Raw genomic sequence first — 11,285 nt, 5'->3', positions numbered from 1 at the left:
GGGCCTCGGGGTTGCCTCTTTACGCGGGCTGTTATCTTGCCGTGTCTTTTAATTTTGGCCCGAAGAGCCGGGGTCTTAATGAACCTGTGGCTGTCGAGGTTATAAGTGAAATCATTTATAATGTAAAATTAACATACGTTCAATTGATGGCGCTGATATACTTCTAAATCGCGTTATAATTTCAATCACATCAAAGGCATATTAATCGATATTAACTTCTTGCTACCGACCACTGGATAGAATTGTACTTGTATCCTTGACCAAGACCGTTTCGCTCGATTAATTGTAATATCGATTTCGTTACTTTAATAAAAAGTTAAGTTCAATAACAGTGTTGAGTTTGATTTATGTAGTGCAAATAAGTTATCTTTTATACGTTAAAATGGCCGTATTTAAAGGATTTTCATTGAAAAATGAAATCCACACTGGCATAGCCCCGGATTTAGCTAATCCTTCTGTCTGCGCCATTTAGTAAATAAATAAAACTAAATAATAAACAATAAATACATATAATTAATATGTATGGAATAAAATTGAATATAAAATGACTGCCTCGTTGGTCTAGTGGCTTGATGTGAGGCCGCAGACCCGGAGGTCCTGGTTTCAATTCCCAGGTCGAGCCATTAAAAAGTTATTGGGTTTTTCTGTCAGAAAATTCTCAGTTGCAGCCCGGAGTATGGAAGTTGAAAGTGTGTACACTTTCGTGCCTCTGACAGCACGTAAAGCTGTTTGTCCTACGCCTGAACTCTTTCCGGTCGTGTCGGATTGCCGTCCCATCAGATTATGAGAGTTAGGGAATAGAAAGTGCACCTGTGTTTGCGCACACACTTGCGCACTATAATATCTCCTGCGTAGTTGGCTAATCTAAATTACATTGGTAATACTCGCACGCACACAAACGAGAGTTTCAATCCTTGTCCCTATTCGCTCCTCCCTCGCCCCCGCTCAGTTGCTTGTTTATAATCAATGCAGCGCGCGCGTTGATTACCTCCGCAATTTGTTATAAAATCACTACAATTAGTGAAGGGACAATTACTATAAATTATTATACAAGTAACTAAAATGTCTGTGTATTGTGTGACTTTAAAACTAACTACTGTTGGTGGGTAATGATCACAAAACTACGTTGGGAAATCCTCTACTCGTCCTCTATCCTCTATATCAAAGAACGTCCAGTGAGTACCTTCCTATACATCCATCCTAATTGTCTCACACATCTTCAAAATGAACGTTATATATAGACAATTTTTTCACACAAAAAATTTGGTAACTGGTAAAAAAATAAAATTCAAACTAGAAATACGTATGCTATATACTTTAAGATTTAAGTAAAGCTAGCTTAATCACAGCATGCAACGCAGACAACTCAAAACGTTTTACTTAAGAACTACTCAGACGGCAAGTAACGCTTAAACTACTGTTCTACCTGACGCAATGTACTCTGAAGTCTTATGAGTGTACATAAAGGGGCGTGCTCAAAGAACCGTGTGAGTATTTCACATTTTATAATAATAAAATGAACATATAACGCTTGTTACGTCAATAAACGAAATTAAAATTGGACGAAACTGCGTAGTGTAACTGATTATAAAATTAAAGCACTTATAATTTTATGATATTTTTAATTAGATTTTTCGGTTAGATATTTTTAAAAAATCATCCTAATTTATGTATTAAAAATATTACCATGAAGCATTCCTATTCACTTGAATAAATTTACGAAACGAGTTACAAAATTCCGTTATACATTTAGAAGCATTACACTTTTATTAATAGTCAAATTAAAACAAAAAAAAAATGGATTTGCATGTTAAATTTTAAAATTGTTTATAATTTTTGAATTAAGAAAACCGGGAGGCGATTTATTGAAATATTTGCTATATATATATATATTTCACAGACGCCCTGATGTTGTAACGGATTATATTTTAAAGTCGATTGAATTCTCTACCCTCTCATCGTATATTCCTTTCCATGGCTTGACGTTGCTAATACTACTTTTTTACTTATGGATTATTTTTAAGCATATTTTGATAGCATGAGCAATTTTGTTGAATTAAATTTAATTCAAATAGAAACTTTTTTGAGGATGTAAACAACATATTCATAGTCTTATTTCTTTTACTGTAACATATTTTTCTTTCTATAAAACTCCGTATAACATTACATAGATGTAAACATAAACGTTAAAATTTAAAACATCTTATGAAAAGGTTTTTTCGTAGCTTTGATAAAACTACGAAAAAACCTACTCATTTGAGAAACAGCTAAATTAGCTTCAGTCTCGCAGCTCCAAAAAATTAAAGCGTTAAAGTGGCTTTTAAAACTTTTTCTGAAAGGAACTCACGTACTCTGCTCCATGCTTAAAACTATTAAAATGCAATTTTGATATACGAACATCTAAGGTTGAGATTTTGTGATAAACAAGAATATATATCGCTTCTTTCGAAATATTTCTTTCATTTTAACGTGTAAAAATTAATATACTTTTTCTAAAATATATAACATACATATACGGTTAAATGTCCAAGGACGAAAAGCTCCCTAGGACACTTGCCGCCTCATAGGATATGTTGTAATATTCCCGTACTATGTAGATGGCCAATGTTCGCTGCTTTCGAAGTTTAATTCTGAAGTGGCGCATGACAGTCTAACAGGATAACCCCGTATCATCAAACGCGCGGCACCGTCATATAGACAGCAAACTACAAATTTTGTACATATATGATATGGTTAGTATCAAATTAATCCGTCTTATCTTAATATACGTAATTTAACAAAGTATCTACGCAAACTAATCGATTAAAAAATGAACACCAAAAACCACAAGATAAATTATGAGAAAAAAACCTCGTAAGCCTTAATGAAATGTCAAACCCATTACAGCATTTAAAATTCTAGAATGATATAAAGGTAATTTGTAAATTGTATTTATATTTTAAGTAAAATTATATTTAAAAAAAAACATAATAAATAGTTCACCCAAGAATCAATAGTGACGGAAAAACGATTTTTGAGTATAATGAATGCCCTTAAAGAAAATTCAAACGTAGAACAATTCTTAAAATTTATAACCAACAATATTTTTGTTAATTTTGAGTATTTAATCTCGCTGCTTATATATGAAACCTTTAGTGCATTTCCAACATCCTTATCGATACAACATCTAACTACCACTTAACCTAAAAGATCTGTATAATTCTTAATTTAAAACTATTTTTTATTAGTCCTATAAAATTTTACCCAATTTAAAATGATCTTATTTGTAACATAGCTATCTTTGAAACATTCTTAGTTTGATCGGGAAGTTACAGAGTCGTTGATTTAGTAACGGAAGTCGCCAGCCTGTCTGCTGTGGTTAGGGTGGCCATAGTTTCAGTATAGTCAAGTGTTGATACAATTAAATTGTAAATTACCTGTACGTATAATATATTTTAATATATCTTGAGGAGCTGGTTGGCGTGGTTGGTAGATACTTTCACACCGAAGGTCGTGGCTTCGATTCCCACCCAGGACAGACATTTGTGTCAATCATGATTTGACAATCTTAATTTGGGATATAGATGGCCGTGTGTGAAAAATGTCCCAGGATGTTATTATTATTATTATTATTTTGAATCACTTCGTCCATGGTTGAAAACCATATTAACCATATGGATTGCTTGATAGTTTTCAACTTTATCGCGTCATAAAGTTTCTTTTTAAAAAATACAGATAGTATACATATACATATATAAATACTAGTGTTAGAAAACAGTATGGAAATAGGTTTTTAAAAAGAGATAAATCATTCCCCGCCTACGTACGAAGCGCTTTGAGTTTACATTCATCATTCGCACTGCGAAACTTTGGAATGCTTTGCCTGAGTCCGTATTTCCCGATAGGTACAATGTTGGTGTCTTCAAATCTAGAGTAAACAGGTTTCTTATAGGCAAGCATGCTACATCTTAGACCGTGTCGATGCTTAGCATCAGGCAAGTCAACGGTCAAACGCTGGCCTATTAATAGTAAAAAAAAAAAAACAAAACATCTATACAACAATAAAGTAAACGGGTGATGAGCTCGGCAGGGCCAGTACCCACCACTATGATCATCACGTGATCAAGTCGAGCCGCTAGGCCACGCCCAGTCGGAACACAATCCTAACACTAGAATAATAGGTAGTTTAAATTATATGATAAAAAAAATGATACATCGGATATCGAATAAAAAAATACAGATTTAAAAATAGAATTAATCTGTATATTTTAAATTCGACACAAGCTCACTACAAACACATATACATTGCCACAAAGCTAGCCAAAGCTTATGGATACGCCATTACGGTAAAAAATAAAAGATCCCAGAGGATTAAGGAGATGGCAGTGCAGTTCGTTTAAATAAATAACAGTGGACATTGATGAAGTAAATAACCACCGTGTTAATGTCCCATTGCTGGTCTATTTTTTGAGGAAAGTGCTTGGACCTTATTACACTGCTCTAATGCAGGTTATAAAAACTTAGTAATGTAAATCATTTTTTTTTATATTTGCGATGGCCTAGTGGTTAGAACGCGTGAATCTTAACCGAAGATCGTGGGTTCAAACCCGGGCAAGCACCACTAAATTTTCATGTGCTTAATTTGAGTTTATAATTCATCTCGTGCTTGACGGTGAAGGAAAACATCGTGAGGAAACCTGCATGTGTCTAATTTCATTGAAATTCTGCCACATGTGTATTCTACTAACCCGCATTGGAGCAGCGTGGTGGAATAAGCTCCAAACCTTCCCCTCAAAAAGGGAGAGGAGGCCTTGGCCCAGCAGTAGGATATTAACAGGCTGTTACTGTATACAGGAAATATTTATTAAATATGTAAGTAATTCATACATTCATTATAATCCGAATCCTGGAGTAACTATTTAGGTTTTAGACCATTACTTTCGGTAGTATATACAGTCTGAACCAATGATAACTATATATAAAATACCGTATAGTATCAGCCTATGAATGTTTCACTGCTGAGCTGAGACCTCCTCTCCTTTTTGAGGATAACGTTTGGAGCTTATTCCACCATGGTGCTTCAGTGTGGGTTGATGGAATACATTTTTCACGATGTTTTCCTTTACCGTCAAGCACGAGATCAATTATAGACACAAATTAAGCACATAAAAAGTATTTGGTGCTTGCCCGGGTATGAACCCACGATCATCGGTTAAGATTCACGCGTTCTAACCACTCTCGGCTTTATACATATATAAATATACTACTCCTCAGTTTGTCAATGGATTTTACAAATATTAACAGTATGCGTAAAATTTAACAACAAAATGTATAAAATTATTTAAAGTTTTCCGGTAAACTGTAGACCAGACAATGACGTAATGTGTTGACTGAATATTGCATTATAATTCTCAAAACGGAACAATAGGAAATTGCTTACCACTGATTTTATCATTTGTTTTTCATAATTAATTTAAATAGAATTATTTGTAAAGTCCGTTAATGTTCAACTGTCACGATCACATCGGACGAGATGACATTTCAGTAATTTAAATTTTGTTTTAATTATCTCCTGTCAAATTAATTTGTATTATAATTAATTAAACGACTTACAACAAATCAATAAAATAACATATAATATAATAGCGAAAAATATATATTTTATTAATTCCGATATCATGGTCATCCTATTCACGGGGTCAACATACAAATAAAAGTGAAGTGACTTGTTTGTCGATTGTCACCGAGAGGATTAAATTCATCCAGTTTCCTTTTTTCACAGATGAAAGGTAAATATATAAAAACTCTTTTCCGGACTCCGACAGCCGAAATATCTTTTTTTTTCAATTATATAGGTTTATGCGCTATGACATCTACGACCTGCTTGTGTCTACGCTCTCGTGATTTAGTCTGTTTTTATTTACCATTTATAAATAATACCGATTAATACATTAACTAATAGGTCCATTATTAATAGATTATAATAAATACTCTGAGAATTTAGAAATCTTATAAAAGATCCTGAATTGAATTCAAAATTTGCTTTTCTTTCTATTTTTTCCTGTCTGAAAATAGGAGGAGTTTTTCATATCGACCGTATGTCTGTTCAGATATATACGAGCAAGAATTGTACGCTTCAATGGAATGGTAAATGGGAAAACCAATGAAGATTTACAAATAAACATAGCTTATGTATATCTTGATAATACTGGCATAATTTTATTGAAAACTTTATTATCCTTTATTATTGGAAACTTTATTCGTATGTATTATTTCTCTGCTTTAGATAATAATATAATAATAATATCCTGGGACATTATTTACACAAGGCTATCTGATTCCAAACTAAGAAGAGCTCATACAATGGAAACCAGACATGTTTATACACACAATTAATGTCTGTTCTGGGTGGGAATCGAACCCACGACCAGCGGCGCGAAAGGCAAAGGTTCGTCAGATACTTATAAAATGTTTTATGCACCTACTTTTTTATACGATCCATGTATGAAACTTAATTTATTAGAAATCCAACGTGAGATAAAATATAAATCGAAATTTCAACATCAAAATATTATTTATTCAAGTAGGCTTTTACAAGTGCTTTTAAATCGACACTTTCCAAGATTAAATTAAAACTACCACTTCGAAATGTAGATCATAACAAGAGAAACGTGTGAGAAACTCAGGAGTTACTCTTTAATAACAATAAAATGTCATTTTATTGTTATTAATTGTTAAAAATACTAAAACTTTACAAGCTAACTCTTTTTTATATTTTTTGTATAAATATTTAGTAATTGCCCTCTAGAATCAGACATTACCTGTTTTTTTTACCATGCCTACTGCGTTCATTCTTAATTTCAACGATTTTCTGAGAAATTCTGTTATTTTTAACAAAAACAAGAGGAACAAGCACAAACTTATTATACTTATCACTCGACTGCGGAGAACTAGTAACTCTTTTGTTAGGCAATATATACGGTGTACAACAGTTCAGGCTACGTTCAACTTGCCTGTGTTTCTCATCTTAAGCTTAATAGAACATTTGCATCCAAAAAATACGTATTTAAAAGTGACGACGATGATGTCATCCTGACAGTCTCAAGTGAGAGTTCAGGATATAATAATTATTATGTCCTCCAGACCGATTTCGGCCACGGCGGCCAATCTCAAGAGAGATTAGCCAACTACGCAGAAGATATTATAGTGCACAAGTGTGTACGCAAACACATGTGCACTCTCTATTCACTAACTTTCATAATCCGATGGGACGGCTATCCGACACGACCGGAAAGAGTTCAGGCGCAGGACCAACGGCTTTACGTGCTTTCCGAGGCACGGGAGTGTACACACTTCCAGACTCCGGGCTGCTACTGACAATTTTCTGAATTGTGGTTTGAACCCATGACTTTGGGTTGTGCGGTCGTATATCTTGCAAAAAGAACAACGAAGCACGGTTATAAAATATAAAAGCATTACGTTTCATCCCGTGACAATTTGTTCAAGTGCTTACAAAGGATTTTCTTTAAGGAGTCACGTACGTCATTTGAACTGGGGTGAAGAATAGCTGGAGAATCACGAGTACCTATGTATGTTATGTGATTAATTGTTACAGGTGAAGCAGTGAATATTATTTATATAATATGCATCTTAAATATAATATTTGATGTAAATCATCGATAATAATATTATAAATATACGAAAGTTACTTTGTCTGTTATGCTTCCATGGCTAGTACCGATTTGGATGAAATTTGACATGAGCAAGTTTGAACAAGAAGGAAGAATATAGGCTACTTTTTATATCTAACAATTGGTTCCCTCCCCACCTATCATGCGGACGAAATAGCGGGCGAACACTAGTACCTTATAAAAGTCTCATTGATTTTGTTTTTTTTTATTTTTTTATTTTTAATTGACTGGAACTATTTGCAATACTAAAAAATAGCCTGGAATTAGGCAGTGATGACACTCCCGTACCTCGGAAAGTGAATAAAGACGTTCGTTTTGGACCTCAACTCTTTCTTTCAACGAGTTTGAGAGAATAGGGTAATACCTGTGTTTTCGCACACACCTTTACACTAATCTAATATGTCCTGGGTAGTTGTCTAGCCGCCAGAGTATAGCTAGTGCTCGTGACTAAAATCGGTTACGAAGACAAAGAAATTTGAGTAAATATATGGGAAAATAAAAATACAAATAAATTGATTATAATATGTTGTAAAGTATACAAAGTAGTATTATAATACGAATATGTAACAAAGACTGTCTTGTTGGTCTAGTGGCTAGATATAAAGCCACTGACCCGGAGGTCCTGGGTTCAATTCTCAGGTCGGGCCAATAAAATGTTATTGGGATTTTCTGTCAGAAAATTCTCAGTAGCAGCCCGGGGTCTGGAAATTGGAAGTGTGTTCAGTCCCACGCCTTGGAAAGCACGTAAAGGCGTTGGTCCTGCGCCTGAACTCTTTCCGGTCGTGTCGGATTATGAGAGTTAGGGAACAGAGAGTGCACCTGTGTTTGCGAACACACGTGTGCAGTATAATATGTCCTGCGCAGCTTGCTAATCTCTAGAGATTGGCCGACTAATTAATGTAATAAATATAACCCGCCGGCAAGCACCATTCGACTGTCCAATCAACTGTCAACTACGAATTATATCATTCGTATTCTTTTATATATGCTTAAATATCTTCGAAGATAATATCGGAATATAAAAAGTTATTTTACAGGAAATGTTATTTCATGGTTATTTTATTTATACACAAAACTTATAACAAAGTTGCAGCGCGTTTAAGAGAAAGTATATTATATTATTTTACTATAAGTAGATGCGCTTCGCAGTTATATTTATGTATATACACAAAAAAATATTAATGTTAATATTCATTTTATGTTATAGGACGGGCAAATAGGCCAAAATTTAATTTTTATATTAATTATTTTATAATAGTCCGTTTGTTATTAACCATTTAAAGCGTTCTTGTTCGCTCAATTCTTTTTTTATGTTATAGGTAGACGGACGGGCAAATAGGCCACCTGATAGTAAGTGGTCACCACCGCACCTAGATATTGGCGATGTAAGAAATATTTACCATTCCTTAACACCAGCTCCACCAACCTTTGAAAATAAGATTTTACGTCCCTCGTGCTTATAGTAACACTGTTACTCACCCTAAAAATCGCAACAACACTAAGTATTGCTGTTTAGCTGTAGAATATCCAACGTATTTTTGCTCCGCAGTCGAATTCATCCGCATAGAGTATATAATAAGCTTTCTATGAAAGTTACTGCAAAGTTTCTACGGTTTTCTGTCATACTTCACTCGGTTATTTCAGTTCAGAAGCACAGTATGAAAAATTGAAAACTTTAATTTCTAAGTAGGTTTTTCTTGGTAGAACTTACATTCCAAACAGGACTTCAATCATGATTCCGACTCTCGTCGTCGAGATGTAAAATAAGCCAGCTCGCCTTTCACTATTGAAGATATTCCAGGTTATATTGATGCGTAGTTGAGAATATAATAGATTAAATGCCTGACGAAAAAATCCCTTAATTTTTACGATACGGCAGTTTTAGGGTATCATTGCTTTGTATATGCATTACAAACTGCATTGTATTACAAATTAACAGTCTGTGAAAGTCCCACAGACTAGAAGAATATCATCCGGATCGACTAAGGAATCTAGAATCACACGACAACTAATACCCATTCAAGTAAGTCAACTGCCACACATTTTGAATGAAGAAGTCACCTGGACTCTGCGCTTAATGCAAATCAATCTTTATTTTCATATGAACATCATATTGTGCCGCGTGGGGGCCCAGAGGCATTCCCTGGCGGCAGTTGTCGGTGGAGACCTCTCCTTGCCGAGCATCATCAACGCGATAATCAGAAGCGTGAAGTGCTAATCGGACATGGTCCCTTCTGTCAAAATATGATGTCGCAGAAGGAGGCTGCAGAGCGGGAGCGGGAAGAGGACGCCGCTGCAAACCTGCTCCGCCAAAGAAGAATGAGGCGTTATGCGCACCTTCTCCCTCCGGCGCAATAGGCGTCGCCGGGACTAGGGGGTTCTCAGTAGCCTGGTAATCCCCCTAGAGAATGGAGGCCTCCATATGCGGGCCGTCCGTCAGAGCGTCGCGGTAGCATGCGCAAGCGATCCCGTGGCGCTTCTCGTTATGACGGTAAGGGTACCGCTGGTTTTTTAGTGGGTATTCCGTTGTTCGGGGCGCACTCGGCGCCTCGGACATCGGCGAGCCCCACATACCCCCCCACTGTTCCCGTGGGGGAAACGCGTAATGCGTTTTTCCAGCGTAAAAAAATGAACACTATGTCTCTCTCAAATTCTAAAACTTAGATGGTGATATTGCTTGGTAATAAGCATGCAGGTACATTTAAATAATATTAAAATAAAGATAAGATACACCAAACGCGCAGACGTGTTGTCTGTGCTGATTCATTGGTGGTAGATCGTTGTGCAAGCTCGTCTGGGTAGATACCACCCGCTCATCATATAATTTACCGCAAAACAGCAGTACTTTGTATTGTTGTGTTTGACACGGTTTGAAGGGTGAGTGAGCCAGTATAATTACAGGCACAAGTGACATAACATCTTTGATCCAAAGGTTGATGGCGCATTGGCGATGTAAGCGATGGTTAACAGTTCTTGCAATGCCAATGGCTATGGGCGTTGGTGACCACTTAACATCAGGTGGCCAATATACTTGCCCTCCTACTTATACTATAAAAATAAATAAATGTTAGTAATTATGTATAATAATCTTATTATGTCTATTTAATCGTGGTTTTTTATATGATTTTGATTCAATAAACAGTAAACGTAGAACGTAAGGCATTTAATTATAGATTCGAATCCCTTTTGAAATCTTAACATTTATTATCTCGTAAAGGTGAGGATCGGGTGCTTAGCTCGTGATGATAAGGATTTTAGTCTTAAGATGCGGTATAGATTAGATTCAATGTCAAGAAAGGATTAAAGAGGTGATATACCTTTCATTAAGGTACTTGATTTATATTGTACGACCTAACATCCCAAATGTATATCTAAATATAACATAATCATATTAAAAAATTAGATACACTTAATAAATGTACTAGTTCAATTTTTAATGTATCTTTTTGGCATTTAATGACATTCAAAGAATTCTTATACTTCTATTTGTATCTTTAATTAACAAAAATCTGCTTTTTTATTTATTTATTTATTTACACACATTTTACAAACATATAATAACAAGTAGTACATTTAGTATTCAAAGGCTATCACTTACAGTTTTGCCTGTGAAGA

The 11,285-nt window shown here is 35.0% G+C and overlaps 1 long non-coding RNA gene across 1 annotated transcript in view; it reads left to right on the top strand.

Moving 5' to 3' along the window:
- The first annotated feature begins 550 nt into the window (after window positions 1-550).
- LOC126777608 (uncharacterized) overlaps window positions 551-11,285 on the top strand; it is a 185,987-nt gene continuing 175,252 nt past the window's right edge. Inside the window, exon 1 of the long non-coding RNA XR_007670066.1 lies at window positions 551-564. This is a non-coding gene — a long non-coding RNA (uncharacterized LOC126777608). The remainder of the gene's footprint in view (window positions 565-11,285) is intronic.

Source organism: Nymphalis io, chromosome 23, assembly GCF_905147045.1.
Source record: "Nymphalis io chromosome 23, ilAglIoxx1.1, whole genome shotgun sequence".
Classification (NCBI taxonomy): Eukaryota; Metazoa; Arthropoda; class Insecta; order Lepidoptera; family Nymphalidae; genus Nymphalis; species Nymphalis io.
Note: the sequence above shows the minus strand (reverse complement) of the source record. Positions and strands in the feature narration are given on the sequence as shown.